Source organism: Xenopus tropicalis, chromosome 2 (genome assembly GCF_000004195.4).
Source record: "Xenopus tropicalis strain Nigerian chromosome 2, UCB_Xtro_10.0, whole genome shotgun sequence".
Lineage (NCBI taxonomy): Eukaryota > Metazoa > Chordata > Amphibia > Anura > Pipidae > Xenopus > Xenopus tropicalis.
In genome coordinates this window covers 130,855,832-130,877,893 of record NC_030678.2, presented here as the reverse complement: position 1 = coordinate 130,877,893, position 22,062 = coordinate 130,855,832, and positions in this window count along the sequence as shown.

Sequence of the window (22,062 nt, the reverse complement as noted above, 5' to 3'; positions counted from 1 at the left end):
ATCTGTAAAATACATAAAAATGTACATTCATGTGAATATATAAAATATATATATATAAAAAAAAGCAAAACAAAGGTGTTCACATATTTCTGGCATTTTGGTACAGAAAAATTTTTAAGACCCATTGTCAGAGGGATAAAAGATATATATATAATATATATTTTTTCTACATCATAATGGACAGTAATACTTTTTCTGTAGTCATATTATGCTATTTCATGAAATATTATTTGTCCATAAGTTATACACGGTAACTGTATTTTCTGATATATTTCTTGAAAATGTCTGGCAACAATTAAATTATAGTCCTAATTAAATGTGATCGTTGATAGCAGTATAGCTTTTTCCCATTATTTTTGTCAGTTCCTTATTCTTCCATGTAGCAAAGTCTACTGTCATAAATATTACTTAACTTTCTTTAATGCAGAGTATGTCATTATAGTATAATAATTCTATACACTTCAGAAGTGATGCATAAGTTTACCAGCTCATCTGATGATGGAAGAGCACCTTTAAAATAATTGAGCCTAATTTATCAATTAATGGTAAGCCATTACTGTACATGTTAGATTTGTCATTTAATTTTCTAGAGAATGCTGGAAATGCAGGAGACCTTAATCTGATATTTTATATAATATACCCACAGTTTTTAGGGCTATGCCAAATTAAAATTGATTGCATGTCATTGGTCACATTAATGTATTATTCATTACCGAAGAAATGATACATTTACTGTAAATGATTGTATTTACTATGTGACCTGAAATTATTACAAGACCACGTAACACCAATCCCACAACGAATAAACTGCAAGCTAATTACAAATCAAACTAATAATTACAAAATGTTAACTTTGTACTAGTGGTGAGCGAATCTGTCCCGTTTCGCTTCTCCGATAAATTCTGTAGCACTTTAAAAAAGAAAAAATTGTGCGCAGGATTTTTTTGACTTGATGCATGCAACAATATTTGGTAGTGCTGGTTTTCAGCCATTTCATGAAAACGTCCACAATCGGCAAAACGTGGAAATTCACAGCAAATCCATGCCTGGTGCAAAATTTCGCCCGTCATTACGTTGAATATCACCATCAAGAAACCATGCTGAAAATAAACATTTCAATGAAAAAAGCCTACATTTTACTCACACATTATAGATTAAATACAAATGTAGATGTCAAAAACTTTTATAATAGAAAGAATATTCTAGAGTGGTGCTAGAATATTATTTCTGTAACTATTTACCCTGTGAGGTGGGGATCACAACTTTGCACCAGACACTTTAAAAAGTGACATCAAGGGGTAGATTTACTAAAACGCTCATTTTAAAATTTGAATAAACTTGTTTTCATGAATGAATAAATGTAAGAATTTACTAGAAAGTCTGAAATGAAAATGTAAGTGTAAAAAAAGTTGCAGAAAGGTCACAAAAATGTTTAATTTTAAAACTTGTCCCATGAAAACTGTGAATTGTCACACAAAAAACAGTGTGAAAAATCCAAAACCTGTAACGTTTCAAAGCAAAAGAAGGATCCTCCAGGGAAGGGACATTGATTTCTACATGATTTTAGCAAATTTTAGCTTGGGAATTGTTAGCTGTTTTGATGCATAGTATGTTATAATGGACAATGGTCATTGAATAATATTGGTCAGAAAGACATTAATAGGTATCCAAGCAATCTTTGGAAATCAGCTACCAACTGTCACTGTCACAAACAATAAACAAAGAAGAGAGTCACCTTCCCCAACTGTATCCATGTAAACAATACTGACCATCTCCCAGAAAACTAGTTTAACGAGAATATGGTAAGCTTGGAAATCCCATGGGACAGTGCCACCTATGTGTGACATTCAGTATCACAGGTGATTGGAAATGAATGGAGACCTATGGCAAGGGAAATATCCCTTGGTCTACAGCAACTACTACTGGATAGTGTTTCATTCTAGTTATGGGATGTTTACAAGCAAACATTGAGAGGCTAATGCCAGGTTGTCATGGAGGGCAAATGGATATAACTTGAAGCCCTTCCACTTAGGGGCACATTTACTAACCCACGAACGGGTCGAAATGAGTCCGATTGCGTTTTTTTCGTAATGATCGGTATTTTGCGATTTTTTCGTATTTTTTGCGATTTTTTTCGGCGTCTTTACGAATTTTTCGTTACCAATACGATTTTTGCGTAAAAACGCGAGTTTTTCGTAGCCATTACGAAAGTTGCGTAAAATCTTGCGATTTTTCGTAGCGTTAAAACTTGCGCAAAAAGTTGCGCTTTTTTCGTAGCGTTAAAACGTATGCGAAACTTCGCACCTTTTAAGTTTTAACGCTATGAAAAAGGCGCAACTTTTCGCGTAAGTTTTAACGCTACGGAAAAATCGGGCGATTTTACGCAACTTTCGTAATGGCTACGAAAAACTCGCGTTTTTACGCAAAAATCGTATTGGTAACGAAAAATTCGTAAAGACGCCAAAAAATCGCAAAAAATACGAAAAAGTCGCAAAATATTCGTTTTCAAGTCGGAACTTTTCCAATTCGGGTCGGATTCGTGGGTTAGTAAATCAGCCCCTTAGTGTAGCAGCAGAAGAAGAAAGAAATATTAAGTGCAAAATACAAAAAAGGAAGTCACTCACGATTCAGTAGGTGTAAAAAACTGCCTCCATGCAGGTTTATTGGAGTAATCAGTGAGAAGGAAGAAAGGAGCAAGGAACAGGTGATGTATCTGGAAGAGACACCTTTAAGAATAGCTGCACAGGCATCACACCTTACACATGCACACAAAGACAGTAGGATAGTATAGTTAGAATATATTTATTAGAAGCCTTGTATGCTTCTCTTACTATAGGATTCAAAGTAACTGTGGTAATATTGTTTGATTGTACTAACTGATTGTAGTGAATAAACTTCTATATTTATAAGATATCAGAGTCATTGATATGTTATCACAGGTTAATAGAATATATGTATAATTAAACAAAGCCTGACAGGTTAAAGTCGCTAACCCGGTACTTATGGGGGATTATATACATATACTGTATATATAGTTGTTCAAGTTATAGTCAATATAACAGGGGGGCTTTTAACATAGTGAATCTCTGAAAACTCTCAAAAGAAAAAAAAATTCTGTGAATTTAAAGCTAAAAATCCAAATGGCCCCCCCAAGTATAAGTGTAGCAGTACAGGTATGGGATCCCTTATCTGGAAACCCGTTATCCAGAAAGCTCCGAATTACGGAAAGCCCGTCTCCCATAGACTCCATTTTAATCAAATAATTCAGAATTTTAAAACTGATTTCCTTTTTCTCTGTAGTAATAAAACAGTACCTTGTAATTGATCCCAACTAAGATATAAAGAATCCTTATTGGATGCAAACAATCCTATTGGGTTTAATTAATGTTTTATTGATTTTTTAGTAGACTTAAGGTATGGAGATCCAAATTACGGAAAGACCCCTTATCTGGAATACCCTTGGTCCCGAGCATTCTGGATAATGGGTCCAATACCTGTAGTACTTAACATTGTTGTATAAGACCTTTAATTATGGGCACACCATTGTGATGTATTTAGGAACAGTTATATTTTTATGAAATATGAATTGTACCATATATGGTATAATGCACTTTTGATAACAAGTATGTTGTTTGCAATACACAATGTTTCCTTATGTACTGTATTTTTAATGTTTATTTGTTTTGAGAAAAAAGTTGGAAACTTAACAGTGTCAAGAAGCCAGCATGGTGTTAATATGGGAAGAAAGAAAGAGCAGAATATACCTGACAGCAGAAAGAAACAGCAGGGATGCTGTTCAGAAATAGAAGGAACCAGGGATTTAAAAGCTTTTTTATACAAACTGAACCACCCTGAAATTTTTAATGAGCAAATCTGTTCCTTGGAGTCTCCAATTTCTCTTGAAGAAATCAATAATAATAAAAAAAAACGCAATATCTACACCTGAAAATTAAAGTTACACAACTTATACAAGGACATTGGCTCAAATGATATATTTGTCCCTATATAGGTGACTGGTAAGGCCTCACCTTTGGTATGCAGTGCTCCATTGAGTCCCAGCCTTTGAAAAGAATATTAATGAACTAAAATGAATGCAGAGACATTCAAACTAATCATATAATACAGAGACATTCAAACTAATCATATAATACAGAGACATTCAAACTAATAATATAATGCAGAGCCATTCAAACTAATCTTATAAGAATCAAAGATATTACAAAGAAATACTGTCAAAACTGAGGTTGTGTTACCTGATGAAAAGGCACTTGTAAGGGATCATGATTACTCTTTATAAGCACAATAGAGAACATTAGAGAGAAAAGAACAAAAACCAATTTAGACCCGATGAACTGAACTTTTACTTGAAACAATGCAAATGATTCTTAAAGGAGAACTATACCCCCGGGCGCAAAAGGCCCCCTTAACTATCACTGCCTAGACCCCCCCTTACCTCTCCCTTATCACATAATTTACACTCTGTCCCTATCACTAACTGCTAGATAAAAATGCAGAGAAGCGCAGCTGCGTACCTCACCGACATCTTCTTAGGGACTGAAGACTCTCCGGGTCTCACCACGGACACCTAGCCTGCTTGTGCATGTGCAGTTAAAGCGGATATTCTGCTACCTCCAACTGCGCATGCGCAAGCAGGTTCGTACCTGAGCAGAGACCCAAAGTGTCCTTAGTTGGAAAATCCAATAACTATACAGCTGTATCATTACAGCTATAACTATACCATGTCACATCATTATACATGACAGGTGCAGTGTCGAGACTGCAACCCTTACCCCTTCCCCTAGTTAAACCCACACCTCTAACCCTTCCTCGCAAACAACACACATAGACACTGTAGCTGGAATAGAAAGCCGCAATTATTTATTTATTAACATAAAAACTTAACATCAGTAAACATTTTGTAACAGTAACAAAACCGTTTGTATAACAAACATTTACAGTAACCAACAATCCTTACTCGCCTCCAAGGGACTGACCCTGAGCCCAAATGTAACGCCTGGTTCCTTCCTCCTTTTTCCCCAGCCCTAAACCAAGGCTGCCTTCCGGTCAGGGCCCCAGGCCTACCGGGCTACACTCTCCTTGTCAAGTACCCCCCTTAAACTTTCCCCTGGGGGCACAGGGTAAGGTACCCTCCGCCAACTGCGACAATAACAACCTTCTTTCTCAGGGAGGGTGGGACGCTGTGAGCTTTTGACTCTCCCTCCGTCTGGATCCAACTGAAGTAAGATGGCGTCCGTTGTTGGACCATCCCCTGGCTCGCCATCTGAAACAGTAAAAAAAGGGGGGGGGGAAGGGGATGGGCTGCCCTCCTTGCCCTCCTTGCCTTGTCATGCCCTGCTTCCCTATGCTGTGCTTCGGGGCATTGGCCCCCTGAGTTGGAGGTGGCGTAATTTTTTTGAGCAAACTTAACTTCTTAATTAAGAGATTTTACTACATATACTACAAACAATGAAATTTGCAAACTTTCTTCCACTGTCGAAAGTGGTTGCTAAACAGTTTCTGCATTCGCAAAGTCCATATTAAATTCACGTGAAGGCAAATTTGTTCACACAGAGGCATTCATTTTCTCATTACTGATTTATTACATTACCCCCTATGTCTGCAGTGCATTTGAAATCATTAGTCCACCAGCAAACAGTGTGACTGAGATGTAAGACCATGTTGCACTTACCCTTAACTCAGGAGCTGTAGTGGTAAAGCAGGGAGCTTTTAGGCTGATGCCACGCCATGTGTATGGCGTATATTTTCGGCAAGCCGAAGACTGAATGGCAGCTATAAGCTACTTTGCTTAAACAAACATATTGCCAAATTGGTAGTTTGAGAACTATATGCACTTTTCTGTATCAGACATGACCTACCCATTTACTTGATACCATCTTCAAATGAATCTTTACAATTTATCAATCTACAAAAATTAAATATGAATGTGTGTGAAATATCTATAAATCAGTATATGTTTGTGTGTTTATATACGTATATGCATTCGGAAGGGTTGAACTTCATGGACTATTGTCTTCTTTCAATAAACTATGCAACTATAACTATGTACGTTTTTCAGCTCAAATATTAAGGATCTAATTCAATTAACCCTCATCTTGAATTTCATGAGTCCTTACTCAGGAAATTCCCAGTAAATTTTAACTGATTTAGAATTCACTCTCCGAATTGGTAAAACCTTTACTCCCCTACAATAGTTTTGCAGATGTGGAGATCTATAGAAGTTTTTGGGACTGTTAAAATGATTTTGCAGTGGGGTCAATTAACTTCACAGAAAACAGACTTGATGGGACATTTAAAGAATGAAAACAATGTTACCATTTTATATAACACTATACAACATACAGTTAAGCATTTCAGTCAAAAAGTACACAGAACCAACGTTGACTTTTCTTAAATGGAAAAAGCGTTTAAAAGATCGTGCCATTTTCAGCTGAAATAACAACCCATTAGAATGCATTTTGTCATTCACTGTATCTTAAGACAGATCATTTTTCTTTGTAATGTTGAACAAACCTGATGTATATACAGGTTGTCACCTGGTTCCAAATGAGAAGCAGTCCACAAGTGAACTGAACAGTGTTTAAAATGGTAAAAAATATACATTTCCTTACAGCAAGTGACAGTACATGTCATTTTAAAAAATTCCTTTAAAGCAGGAATAGTACGATTTTATGGGTAACATCTAGGTGTTTGACACATTGCTCTTCTACTTTATAAAAACTGTAACCAACAAACACTTTTAATAACATCTCAGTAATGACCTCATTTATTTCAAATACAGAACATCTTTTTGCATTTTTTTCTGCATTTATCTGTTCAGTCAGCTAACCTTAACAAACAAGGGCTAACTTTATGCTTTGATGTATTTTTACTGTCTCAAGGGTCTGCATGTAAGACGTGTCATACGCAACAGCCAGGATCCGGCCCAGTGCGACACAGCCCCCAGCCCGGCACCCCTGCTTTAAAAGACACACCTCGGCGATAATATAATTCCCTCTTAAAGGCACTTGCATTTCAATCTATTTCTAATATATTTTACATAAATTTCAAATGTATTATGCATTATGCAGTATACTTTTACCAAAGCAGATAGCACAACCAGCACAGGTAGAGACATGTTTTGGAAGGTGCTTAAAGTTTGCAAGTTTACAAGCTGGGGCATCTCTGTTGTAGTATGGTAAGCTAAAAATGCAATAAAATTAGCAACAACATTAAAGAGTACTTACTTGGTAGTAACAGCACTAACATGCTTGTTAAATTGGGCAAAAGCACATTGTAGGGCAAAAAAAACTCAAAGTAGTAATGAAGTGTAGGGGGCTGATTCATTCAAGTACGAGTTTGAATCCCGAAATGTGTAAAATTCGGATAAGATACAATAATTTCTGATGATGGCAAATATCACAAAAATGTTTACAAAAAAAACGTATTAGTCACGATAATATCGGGCGATCCGAAAGTCATGAAATTTTCATATCTGAACGATCGTAAGCGGCGGGAAAACCTTTCTTAACTTTGATCCTTCTATGTATGATTTTGGAAGCCTCCCATAGGATTCAATGGCACTCTGCTGCTCCAACCCGGCCCAAGGAAAGTCTCCCATAGGGCTCAATGGCACTCTGCAGCTCCAACCTGGCCCAAGGAAAGTCTCCCATAGGACTCAATGGCACTCTGCAGCTCCAACCCGGCCCAAGGAAAGTCTCCCATAGGGCTCAATGGCACTCTGCTGCTCCAACCTGGCCAAAGGGAAGTCTCCCATAGGGCTCAATGGCACTCTGCAGCTCCAACCTGGCCCAAGGAAAGTCTCCCATAGGGCTCAATGGCACTCTGCAGCTCCAACCTGGCCAAAGGGAAGTCATGATAACGAAGCTTGAATGAATCTGAAATTTTCATACTCATTGCGACAAATGCGATTTTGTCTCACAAATTGTCACGCTTCTTGATGCAAAATACGAAAAAGTCGCAAAAAATACACACAGTACGAAAACTTTGAAAAAAAAAAATTTTTTTTTGTATTCAGAAGCTATCCTGCTTTGATAAATGGGCCCCTAAATGTATGAAATTGCGATTAGACTCTCTTCAATTTTCCAATTTATTGTTTTTTCTTCCACCCCCTACAGAACATCAGTGTATATCAGCTTTCCTTCCTCTCTCCCAATAGACCCTCAAATCTCCCTATTCTTGTGTGTAACAACAGACTCAGCAGCCAGTGGGTCCCCTGGATTAAAGAGGCCCCAGAATGACAGTTTAATTAATTTACCCCTCACTTCTCCCTATCCCTGTCTCTCGTGTGTTGCTAGAGGAGTCGCAAACCGGACTTGGATTTCTTACTACTGAGTACTATTCTGATATCTACTGGGAGCTGCTACCTTGCTACCTTCCCACTATTCTGCTGATCAGCTGCTGGGAGGGAAAGGGAGGGGGGTGATATCAGTCCAACTTGCACCTCAGCAGTAAAGTGTGACTGAAGATTTTATTTTCTTGTTTTGGTTTATTCTTTCCTCCTTAGTTGGAGGTTATGTTATGTGTGGAAATTCACTAGCATTAAGTGCACACTAACCTCAAAGGAGAACTAAAGCCTAAAAAAGGCCATGGGTAGTATTTTATTTATTAAACTTCTTTAACAGTCCATCTTAGATCTCCTCACCTTTGATCATGTTTTGTGTGCCAGTGGCACTATGCATGCTCAGGGTGCTCTGGCTGCTGTTAAAAATCTACATTTACCTTTAAAAGCTTATCAGAAAGTCTGTTTATGCCTGTAATAATAGCAGATGCTACAGGACTGATTATGAATACATTCCAATATTTTTTCTGTGCTGCTATTTAATGCAAATCTTGGTGAATTACAAAGCTTTGAATTGTATATTTCACATGAATGTTTAAGTCAAAGTGGGTGCTAATTTAATTATGTATCCTGTACGTTGTACCTTGCACTTTTGACAAATTTGGCAAAAAATATGTAACTGGTAATTTGCACAAAGCACAAGCCTTGAGGGTCTCATGAGGAAAACTTTGATGCAAGTACCTACCCATCCATGCCTGCTGAATTATTTTGCCCATCACTAATACAAACCAGTTGATTAAGAATAAACAAATGCTTTCTGATTAAAGGTACTACTGAGCTAAACAAGATTTATCACTCGTGTGTTATGTGCAAAGTTCAAACCACAGTGTTTGTTCAAGCCAAGCATGCATTCTACATTTTTCATATTATTCTAAACATCAGGAAAAAGATTCATTGCAGGAACAGAATTGTAGATTTTTGTCACAGCAACCACGGCTCATCTAGCTATTGAATAAATACAAATGTGGAAATAAATTATGTCACCTGTCCTCCTGAAAATAAAAATGTATGTCAATGCATTTCTCTTTTTTATGTTGCCTACCCAATAATAGATCACGGTAGGGTTTCAACTCTGGAAATGCTAATAAAACTATTAAATAATGCACGTAGGATATTGCAGGGATCCAATTTTAACTGCACCCAAAATAAAACACTCATTAGGCGCACATTTCCTGAAGGATAGATGAGGGTAAGCTTTTGTAAAGCAATGTGTATTAAGTGATGGCTTAAAGGCAGAGATCATTCAAGAGAACATAGGAGGGAATTCCAGAGAACGGGTTCATTTCTAGATAAGTGCATTAATAAAAAAAAAACATACCAAGTGAGATGTTGAGTTATAGAACATTAGAAGACGGGAATGAGTAGTTTGGTGATTAATTGTAGACAAATTGAGAGATGGAGCAGAGTTGTGAACTTCTTTATGTGTAAGGGTAGTTTGTTGAATTTTATTCTAAAGCAGGTTTTGTACATGGATGTTAGTGACTTGTGCAAAGGTGTTAATTTAGTGGAGCACATGTTATTAAGTCTGTGATCCCCTTTCTTAATGCCTTAATGAACCACCATGTTTTAGTCATCACCAAATTCTTAATTCCTTCCAGTATAACAAAATCTATATTAACTGCAGCATTTGGGAGTGTGCGTTAGCCCTTCAGAATGCTTTTGTAAAATGCATAATTTAATTCTTTATTCTCACTGGGCACCCCTAAGTCCTTGTGGACAGTGACAAGGTCAAACTCCCCTGCTACCCCCTATATACCACACTTAGGGGCAGATTTATCAAAATGTGAGTTTAGAACTTAAGACGTAAAAACTCACCCACTTTTTATTCATTCCTATGGGATATTTAGAAAAGTATTTATCAATGGGTGAAAGTTAGAACTCACCATTTGATAAATATGCTTATAAAAACCCCATAGGAATGAATCGAATGTTGGTGAGATTTTGGGCCCGATTCACTAAAGGGCGAAAAAACGTGCGCTATTTTTAGCGTGCGCTAAAATTTTTACCGCGTCTTAATTTTGGCGATTTATCGCACGATTCACTATAAGCATACTCGCGCTTTTTTACGCGCTGTATTTCAATGTGATAAATAGCGTGCGCGGTATTTTCCGCATGCAGGCTATTTATCGCATGCGCTAATTGTAACAATCGGCAGCATAAAAATGGCGACATTTTGCCGTGGGAGAGCACAGAGTGCTAGAGAGGTGCTGTATAAAAGTTTATTTGCAAAACCCCCCCCCAAAAATTATAAAAATCTAAGTAAGAAAAAAAAAGAAGTGCTAGAGATAATAAAATGGGGGGGGGGGGGGGCATTTAAGAATATTTAGCCAAATACTTAGTTAGAGATTTTAGACACAGAATAAATGGCAAATATGTTATGGGCACTTTATTAAATGGGAACAAATATAATATTGCAATTATTCTGGCAACAAAACATTGGATTGGCAGTTATCACACTCGCCAGAAAATACGCTATGTACTAATTAACGCTAGTTTTACTATTCAGCAAAATGGGCTAAAGAGTAAATTGTTGGCAGAATATTTGCAAACATTTAACCCATAAAGCATATTGATGCTGTTACTGATAAATGTAAGAGTGTAGGGGAAACTACATGAAAGTATAGAATACCATATCAAGGAAGGAAAAATAATGACACATTACTCAGTTCAAAAGTAGAAAAATAAAAACTTTTACTTAAAATAATAAAATAAAAAAGGGGGGGAAAAAACTTAGGGCTTGCTGCCCTTGAGTTCTCGCATGTCCCTCTGGAGTTGATCCACCTCCCCCTGGAGCTGGGCCAGCTTAGCTTTCATGTTGGCCAGGTCCTCCTGCACTGATGGTCCCGCAGGAGAACCTGGCGCCCAGCGCTTGGCCTGGGGGGAGTCCGGGGCCTGGGGGGAAACTGAGGGGAAACTGGGGGAGGAAAGAAGGGGGGGTGTCTGGGGCCTCGGGGGCATATTCGGCCTCAGAGGCCTCTTCTGGGTCTTCACCCAATGGTCCTGGGGCCAGTTCTTGGGCCTCTGGGGCCAGTTCTTGGGCCTCTGGGGCCGCAGGTCGGGCCTCTGGGGCCGGTGGATGGGCCGCTGGATGGGCCGCTGGGGCCGGTGGATGGGCCTCTGGGGCCGGTGGATGGGCCTCTGGGGCCGGTGGATGGGCCGCTGGGGCCGGTGGATGGGCCTCTGGGGCCGGTGGATGGGCCGCTGGGGCCGGTGGATGGGCCGCTGGGGCCGGTGGATGAGCCGCTGGGACCGGTGGATGGGCCGCTGGGACCGGTGGATGGGCCGCTGGGGCCGGTAGAGGCTGGAGGGCCTGGGGTTGGGCCTGGGGAGGAGGCGCCAGCTGAAGTTCTGTGAAATAGTATTGCAAGATGTTATTTTGTGTAATATATTATATATATATACATTCATACACCATCATATATAACGGGGCCCCTCACAACAACATTTTTTTGGGCCCCCCTCCTCCCACGCCCCCAATGGCCCCCCCCCTGTGAACCCTCACATCAATACAAAGGACACACAGACATTGTTAGCCAGGGCCCCCTAAAACATTTGTGGCCCTTCCCCAAATGACTCACACTATGGGCCGCACCCTGCTGCTTTAAACCTATTTATGCATATGTATTTGAAAATAGATGTGTATATATATATATACAATAGGAAGTGCTGGGAAGCTGCACACCATAAGGAACAATAACACCTGGGTGCCTGTGGCAAAACAAAATCTAGACAGGCATGGGGTGACAGCACACACAGGATTTTGACAAGGAGTCACAAAGATGTGAAATAATATTCAGAGGCTTATTGTGAGCAAAGTTTCAGTTCCTCACTGGCATTATGGTTGAACGTGATGGACGTATGTCTTTTTTCAACCCAACTTACTATGTTACTATGTTACTTTCATCATCCCTGACATTTCTTACATTTGTACCTTTAGTTCAAATTACTTGCTAAATCTTTTACTGAACGTATACTGTAAAAGCATAATAAAGTACAATAATTACCTTCTCTAATTTCAGCGACCAGTTCTGGGCTCCTGCGCTTAAGGTCGGACCACAGCCGCCGGAGCTGGTGGGGGCCCACATCAAGGGCAAACCTGGCGAGCAAACCTTGTCTTAGCTCATCCAGGATTGCCCTCTTCCTCTCGTGGACCCCTAAGTCCCCCGGCGGTGGGTGGTCATATCCTGTACGCAGGAGCACGCTGATAATATAGCGCCTCTCCCCTGGTAGCAAGTCAGAAACCCCAGGCATCTCCTCTCAGTTTGCTGCCTCCAGGCTGAATGACACAAAATGGCCCCAAGTCGCACATGTCACGAGATTACAAAATCGCCACAAAATGTCCGCAAGTCGCGAGATTACAAAATTGCGAAAAAAAAATATCGCCAAAATATACATAGTAATGTATTTTGCGCGAAAAAAATATTCGCCAGTACAGTACAGTATATTTTGGCAACAACATATTCACCGCTATAGTACTGTATATTAGTAGCGAAATTCCATACATGCCAAGACTTTAGTAAAATTGAGTAAAAAGACACATACTTGAATAAATAACACTGTAAGTCCATATTTTATTGCAAAAAACTCATTTACTGTACTTTTGTATAATTTTTCGCCTGCCTGTAGTAGGTGTTAATTTTCGCATAGCTGAATGCGATATTTAGCGTGCAAAAGATATAGTGAATCATGCAATCGTATTCTTTTCAGGGCGTAAATTAACGCATGCGCTAAAACTTGTGCGAGAAATAACCCATACGAAAATGGCGATTTTTCGCACGCGATAATACTATTGTGAATCGCGCGCAAGTTATTTTCGTTTTTTAACGCAAAAAAGCGTGCGATAATTTTTATCGCACTTTAGTGAATCAGGCCCTTTAAGTCTTAAGTTCTGTACTCATGTTTTGATAAATCTGCCCTTAAGTGGCAGATTTACTTAAACTAACATTTTTTGACTTGCAGCAGGATGACTGTGACTTTTTCCTATATTCGCACAAAAACCAGCATCAAAAAATCACAAAACCTCTAAAACTACAAAGCAAAGAAAGACCTTCCAGTTGTAAAAAGGACCTCTGTCATTGACATCTATATTATCTCGACATGTTTTAGCTGGAGTATTTTCAGATCTGAAATTTTGTCAGTTTTTTTCATGAAAAATTCAAGTTTTAGCGCAACAAAAAACACAAATTCTGAAATAAAATATGAACATTAGTAAATTTCCCCCTTATAGTCTTCATCCTTTTTATCAAGGTGTTAGTATACAAACTGTATGTGTCACTCTGATTCTTTTATAAAGCTAATTAAACCCTTTTCCCACAGTGTTATGTAATGCATAATTCCAATTGGTTTAACTAAGCTGCACAAAAAAAATCTGTAACACTAATAGCTAAATTGCTGTATGAGAATGGGTTAAAGACTTTTGGAGGAAACCAAAGACTTTTTATATTATTTAGGAATGTGAGAATGTTGTATTTGAGACAGACAAATAGGTATAGAGAACAAATTTACATTTAATTTGTAAAAACAGGAGCTTTGTCCAACCCATTTAGCAATTTACCGTGTTAAAAGCCTATTAAGATGGTCATTTAACACCTGTATCAGTGATTTCTGATTGCAATGGGCATAATCACAGTCTCGCATAATCAGCCTAACACTTATGTGGATTAGAACGTGAAGTTACAGTAGCAAAAGGCTATCATCAGTGTGTGAAATACTGTGCAAATGATGTGTTCTGTAAGGACTGTTCAAAATGCTTAGCAGCAAACATTTTTCTATTAGTACACATTTCTAAGCTAAATGGTCGATGAGGGAAATTTCACCATTTTGGATTAAAGCTTTTTAATATAAACAAATACGTATGTGTGATAAAACAACTTTTTGGTTCTCTGGGAAAAAAAAAGTTATCTCCTTTTCCAAAATGTAACTCTGGTACAACCTTTGTTTATTTCTGTTTAATGTGTAGGCAGTAATTTAAATTTAATCAAAAAAGGATTCCCAATGGCCAGTCAAACAGGGCCAAAGTGATTGGAACACAGCCCCCAGATTAAAGGGCAAGTCAAATAAATTTATTAAACGTAACCCAAACTTTAACAAAAAAGTAAAAGAAGAAAAATCAATTTTTTATTAGAAAATCCATATTAAAATCATACAAACCCCAAAACACGCAGCATTACGTGTTTCATACCCTACCAGTACTTAGTCATAGGCAGTTGGTTAGGAAACGCGTAATGTGGTGTGTTTTGGGGTCTGTATGCTTTTAATATGGATTTTCTAATAAAAATTAGATTTTTCTTCTTTGATTTTTTTGTTAAAGTTTGGGATACGTTTGATAAGTTTAATGTGTAGCCAGCCTCAAGTCCCCCTGTAAGAGCTGAGCACTGTCTGGATCATATGTGCAGACTAAACTGGGCATGCTCACCAGGTTCCTGAAATGGCCATCCTGGAAAGTCATGTATGTATGTATATCTTTATTTATAAAGCGCTACTTGTGTATGCAGCGCTGTACAGTAGAATACATTAATACAAACAGGGGGTTATTAAGATAATAGATAAATACAAAGTATTACAATAAGCACAAATAAATAGAAGATACAGTTGCAATAAGTTAAGAGTCAAAGACACAAGAGGATGGAGGTCCCTGCCCCGTAGAACTTGCAATCTATATGGGAGGGTAACTTACAGACACAAATAGGCAAATATAAGTGCTGTAGGTCAAAGTGGGTGACACTACAATATAAGTGCTAAGTCATGTTATTGGCCCCTTGTGGAAGCTGCATTTGTGGCTGACAGAAAGAATCAAGCCCCATTCTGAATTTACTACAGGGGCTGCTACCTTTCTGGCTTACAAAGGTTGCTGCCAAGAATTCCAAAGGGTCAGTCTTTTTCTATACACAAGGAAGATCACAGAGACTGCCAGCTGTAAACCATCACCGTTGTACCCACATGTTCCAGTGATCAGCAGTAGCAGTGCCCAGCCCTGGAACCACTAAGTGCAGGCTGGCTACCATTGAAAATCTGAGGAAACCTGTAAAGGTGAAGTAACAATAAAGAGCCTCATTGCCCAAAGGAGTTGTGTGTGTGAGTCCTACCCTACGCCCACATCCTACCACGGCCTGGTGTAGTTACAATATGTACATTATTTGGAAAAATATATATAATATAAAAACCCTGACAAAAACCTGATAATGATGTATTAAAGGGTAGTGTCTGCATATACTATATTTAAACAACAATATAGGTGTGAATGAAAATATGTGTCTGTCATGTTTCCGAGGCTTTGCATGCTAATGACAGGGTATCCTCATTACCTCTTTATAGTTAGTAAAGGAGACTTATCAGTATAGAGACAAAAATCATACCACTTCCAGTTGCTCACATTCTTTAGATCACTTACTACAGTAGAACAACATCATTACTGAATATACACTCCAGAGGGCAAGTAACAGCCATTGCTCATTATTATTATTATTATTAGCCCTGTATATCTTACCTGAACTAAGAAAGTGGTGCTATCAAAAATAAAAACTATATATATATATATAGTATATATATATATCTATCCTGACTTCACCTTAGTATAGAAGTGCACACTCCTAAAATAAAAAAGCCTGGGTGCAAGAGTAGGTAACAAAGGTGTTGAGAGAGATCCAGGAGTTGGGACCGAAACATTAATTCTTTTTGCACTAAATAAAGGAATTTTTTTGAACTTTTGTTAAGTCCTTTTAGTGGTGTGTCCATTCAATACCTGTATATATAGGATACATTATATATATATATATATATACTGTACCTACACACAGGTGAGTTTTCATGGTGCAGAATGGTGCAGAAATGTAGTATTTGGTCCCACATGAGCATTATCCTCTGCTGTTTTGGTAAGAACCAGGTGGGTGTGATACAGGCAACACCTGGGTAAATCACCTTGGGAGTGTGTCTTAAAAATAATTTACAAATTCAGAGACTAATTTATAAAGGATCAATAATTGTTGCCAAGTAGTAGGAATGATTACAAGTCAGTTAAACATACTGATGCCTTAGGGGCACATTTACTAACCCACGAACGGGTCGAAATGAGTCCGATTGCGTTTTTTTCGTATTGATCGGTATTTTGCGATTTTTTCGTATTTTTTGCGATTTTTTCGGCTTCTTTACGAATTTTTCGTTACCAATACGATTTTTGCGTAAAAACTCGAGTTTTTCGTAGCCATTACGAAAGTTGCGTAAAATCTGGCGATTTTTCGTAGCGTTAAAACTTGCGCAAAAAGTTGCGCTTTTTTCGTAGCGTTAAAACTTACGCGAAACTTTGCACCATTTAAGTTTTAACGCTACGAAAAAGGCGCAACTTTTCGCGTAAGTTTTAACGCTACGCAAAAAGCGCAACTTTTTACGCAACTTTCGTAATGGCTACGAAAAACTCGCGTTTTTACGCAAAAATCGTATTGGTAACGAAAAATTCGTAAAGAAGCCGAAAAAATCGCAACAAATACGAAAAAGTCGCAAAATGTTCGTTTTCAAGTCGGAACTTTTCCAATTCGGGTCGGATTCGTGGGTTAGTAAATCAGCCCCTTAGAGTTACAAAGCTCTTTTCATTAGATTACATCTTTTGAATCATTACAGCAGAGAAAAGAGATTTTCTGAATCATTAAACCCCCACATTAACTCGTTTTACAATAATATTAATATAATAATCCTTTATTTCCTGGAGCTTTATGGTTCAGTGGGTTGTAGAGCTCAGCAATGCCATTGAGCTTTAACACTCTCTACTACAGAATCGAATTTGACTTCTCAAAGCAGATGAACACATTCTGACTTACTGTCATATTGTTCAAAGCAGTAAGTGCTTTCGATAATGTTCCATTTCATTAAACACTTACCTGACTGTCAGGAATATATTCCTGACAGTTAGTAAATTATTAACATATACCATTTGAGTTCAGATTTTAATAAATCAACCCCAGTGTGTCACATGTGCCCCTGCACTATGTAGAATGGGCTTTTGATGATGTACTAACATATGTATATATTTATTTAATATTTATATGTTAGACTTAATATGTATTTAATATGTATATTTATGTGGTAGCTATTGAATATTAATATATCTTCATATAAAATATTTATATTTAAAATGTGTATAATTACATAGTTATTTAATAATTCTCTATGGTTAGGCATACAGCTCAATATTTGGTTTATACAGCCCCCACTGATTTACAGATTGACTGCCAGTGGACTTTACAGGGAAGTAACTGAATAATGTAGCAAAATGTAGACATTGAGTACCTTGGACTAGAAAGAAAGCCTCTTCTCCTAAGTGCGCAATACTGCTGAGGCATAATCTGAGATCTCTAGTTCTGACATCTTCATAGTCAAGTATTCAACTATATTCTGGGGAATGAAAAGCCAATAACTTGATGTGTATGTTTTTATTTTCATTTTTATCTCTTGGGAGTAATGCACCATATAAATATTTTTGTGTCACATACAGTAGCTAGTACCATTCTAAACAATCTGTGTTTAATATTCATTATTTTCTTATGGTTTTTAAAATATTTACATTTTGTTTAGTTCTGCAACTCTCAAGCTTGCAATTTCAACTGCTATTTAGTTGCTAGGGCTTAATTATCCTATCAGATACAAGATAAGTAAGTGAGGTCAGAACAGGAACTATAATAATTAGGAAATCAATAAAACAGTTGGAAAGTTGCTGAGAATAGGTACATCTATATGTTACATGTTATTCTTTCTGACTGGATAATAAATAAATCATATACCTAACTAATATCCAGACTTAATGCTTTTGAAACTGGACATAAGACTTTGAAAAAATAAACACATTTTAGCGGATAAGTTCCTTTTATTAACTAACCTCCTTTTTATAGTTTTATATCTTATTCATTTCCTTCCTTTTGTATCTCCTTCTCTTTATGTTTCATTCACGTTTTGTGCTACTCTGACGTTTATTTCCCCTCGTTGTCTTTCCAACCTACGTCTCTCTCATAAACCTTTCCTCCCACACTCTCTGACTCGATTATAATCTCTCAGTCTGAGAAGTGAACTTAATTTAAATTAAATTGCTTTTAGCAGGTACAGTCTAAAAGCACTGCAAATAAAGCGTTTAACATAATTCTTATCTGATTTGTATGTATGTAAACAAAGCAAAAATATACCTTTGCTTTTGAAATGTTAAAATAGAGAATGATAACTTATTGGAAATGTGGGGGGGTGAGTCTAATTTCAAACATGATCCATATTTAAATAATTGCCTATTACAATTCAATTTTAAAAAATATTAAAACTTAGATAATTGCCCTTTATAAAGGCAATATATGAATATTAATAATGTGCCTTCTGATTAAACCGTATTATGATGGTGTTAAACCTGGGAATAGTTAAGGATTTTTAATCATAGGGTCACTACAATTAGAAATTGCTACTACTGTATTTATTTATCTTTCCTTTTTTTATTATCCATTGGTAAAGTGGTTTAGTGGGGTGTCAGATACACTGAGAAAATGTATGTTGTGTAATGTTGAATAAACTGTTATGGAGTATAGTGCATTAATAGTCCTTCCTTTACATAAACCTTTTGGTACAACTGCATTGTCTAAAATTGTAATTCTTCTTAATTAAAGGAGAAGGAAAGTAATTTTGGCATTTTACTGCTAATAGATTCACCACATTAGTGCCACCTAGAAAACTATATTTATTCTGCAGAAAGCATTACTATAACTGAGTAAAGAGCCCTAGAATCTTTCTCTTTTTTGTTTAAGATTGCAGCTGCCATTTTAAGTAGCTTCCTGTTTGCAGCACTAGCCTATAGCTCAGATATGACATTCCTAAGGGTATGGGGGAGCAAGAGAGGGGAGAGAGGAGAGAACTGAACAGACTCTGACCCCCGGAATGAAGGCTTTTTCTGAAGTCAGATACCCTAAGAACATGTTTACAAAAAAGGAAACAAGAAATCCTGTGTTTCTTGTGATAGAGGACTCAGTGCAGATTTTCTGTGAGTGCTTATGGCTGTATTTACATAGACCTTTCTGATAAATCTTAGTTTTTACCGTTGCTTCTCCTTTAAGGTTGACAATAAAATGTTTCCTCTGCAATGTGAGTAGAGCATATATCCCATAAAGCAAGAATGAAATAACTGGGAAACAGAGGCAGATTCATCAAAACTGTAATGTTTTTCTTTTTTTAAATCAAATAAACTAAATTCTATAAATGTCTGACATTTATAGAAAAAAAAAAATCTTAACTGTAAAGCACATACAGGGAAAAAGTCACTGAAAAGTCGCAAAAAGTTGTGACTTTCTTCAACATCGCACAATAACCATGATTTTTTTGAATTGTTGCACAAAAAGTCAAATATCTGAAAACCTCTAAGAATTTAAAGCAAAGAAAGATCTTCCAGGGAATGGAAGGGACATTTGCCATTGTCTTTTACATGATCCTGACAAGTTTTAGATGGTGTATTTTAGGATTCAGAATAGTAGTAGTTTTGTCTATGAAGATTCTCATTCATCCAGGTCATGATATACAGTATCTAGTAGAATTAAGTCTAAAACAACTGGACTTTTCTGAGTTTTTCTTGAAAACGTTTCACCACTCATCCGAGTGGCTTCTTCAGTTCAAATGACTGGTAGGGAAAGTAGTAGTAGTTTTGTGGCATAGTAAATCTCGAAAAAAAATTCAACTTTTCTTTATCAACGACATTTAGAACTAAAAAATCTGAATAGGAAAAAAAAATCAATCCAACCGTTAGTAAATTGCCCCCTTAGTATTTCTATTTAATACTATCAGGCAGCTAACAGAAAGTTATTATTATATTTTTTTACCGCAAAAGCAGATTTTAAAAATTACAAACTCTTTTCTGCAAACATTGCAAAGGCAAGGAGGAAATCAATAGAGAAAAAAATTAAATTCAAGAAGTGCATTCGATTCAATAATTTGTGGTAAAAAAAAAGACAATGATTTGGCAGTTACACAAGTAAATAGATGAAAAGAACAAATAAAAACAATGGGCAAATGTCACCGGTGCAAAAGAGTTCTATAAAAATGCTGATGCGGGTGTGCTCTGGTGCGCAGCAACTTCTGTCCATAGAACTGAGCTCAGCTAATACGCTCTCTTTAGCTATGTTTTGTAGGTGATCAGCATATTGTTTATTCTACTGTACATTTAGATACTGTATGTTATTCCTTATACACTAGTTTAAAGGGGACCTGTAACCCTCTAAAGAAAATTGCTGCAACAGCATGCTATGCATAATTTACCCTGAAAAGCAATATTTGACATTCAAAGACTTTCCAGTCAATCATTATGTACAGTACATTCCCTGTCACTATGCTTCTGATGTTTCAGCTCTTTTAACTACTGTAATATGGTGGTTACTTTTGGCCACTACTAGCACACATCAGCCACAAGATAGAGAATAAAGGTAATATATTTTAGGGTATTCTATTAATGAAGTTAAAAAGTATGCTGCCTATTGTAAATCATAACATACTAATCATAATACATGAGATGATGACTGGTACAGCTTAGGTTGACCTCTAGAACTTGTGTGGGAATTTTTTTTATTATTATTATTTTGGTATTACAAAAGTCTTCAATCTCACACATTCGTGCACACTTATACACATACTGAACATGTAAATGAGCTAGAATTTTGAAGAACATTCAACTACAGTTACCCTGACAAGGCCAGAGTTATAGCTGTAAGTAAGCAGCAGAACTGCACGGCTTCTGTAATTTAGCAAATATCTTCAATACAAATAGTGTATTACAGTGGTAACAGTGCAAGGATGCATTGAGTTCACTGAGTTCATCCCTAAATTCTACTATGTGTGTTCCATTTTAGAAGTGATTGATAGCACAGGAATAACAAAGGAATATTGGGCTGTCAATCAGTCAGATGCCTCCATTTAATAAATTCCAAAGGGCTCCCAGTTTTGTGGCTTAGACCTGTTTCCATCACAGACGTTAATATTTCCACTGGTCCTGCCAGCTGCATCATATTGTATGATCTCACTGAAATAGAAGGGAATAGAAAGGAAAGAAACAATTATTTCAGTAAGAAAATGAATAGTATTCTAGAAGACCTAAGTATTGCATATATATATTTTTTTTTTCTCAGACAGCACACCCTTATTAAAACTTTATACCTTTATAATAAGCACATTGCAACATTGCACAAAAAAATCTGACGTATTGGTGCTTATGAGATATCAAATGCATTTGAATTCACCCACTTAGAAAATGATTGGTAGATTGTGTAATTGTATGGTCATTTGGATTGGGCACTCACTGCTTTGTACTTTTTTGGCATGTTTTTAAAGTTTGTTGTATTGCTGTTGTGTTATCCTTGACAAAGGTTCTAATAAGTACCTAAATGTTGGATTTTTTTGTGTAATGTGCTTATAATAAAGGCATAAAGTTTTAATGAGGGCGTGCCAGTCTGAAAATATTTTTTTATACAATTGATTTGACTGTGCACCATGCCTTGTGCAATTTTTTTTGCATTGGAATGCAGACACCAAAAGGACATATATATATATATATATAAATATATATATGTATATGTAGAAAAAGGCTGAGGCACACACTTATAGGAGTTACAACCTGGGTGCAAATCAGAGAGACAATATGTAAAATATGCTGATGCACACCAGGAAAAAATTTTCAAAAAAAGATACTGATTTTATTTGGA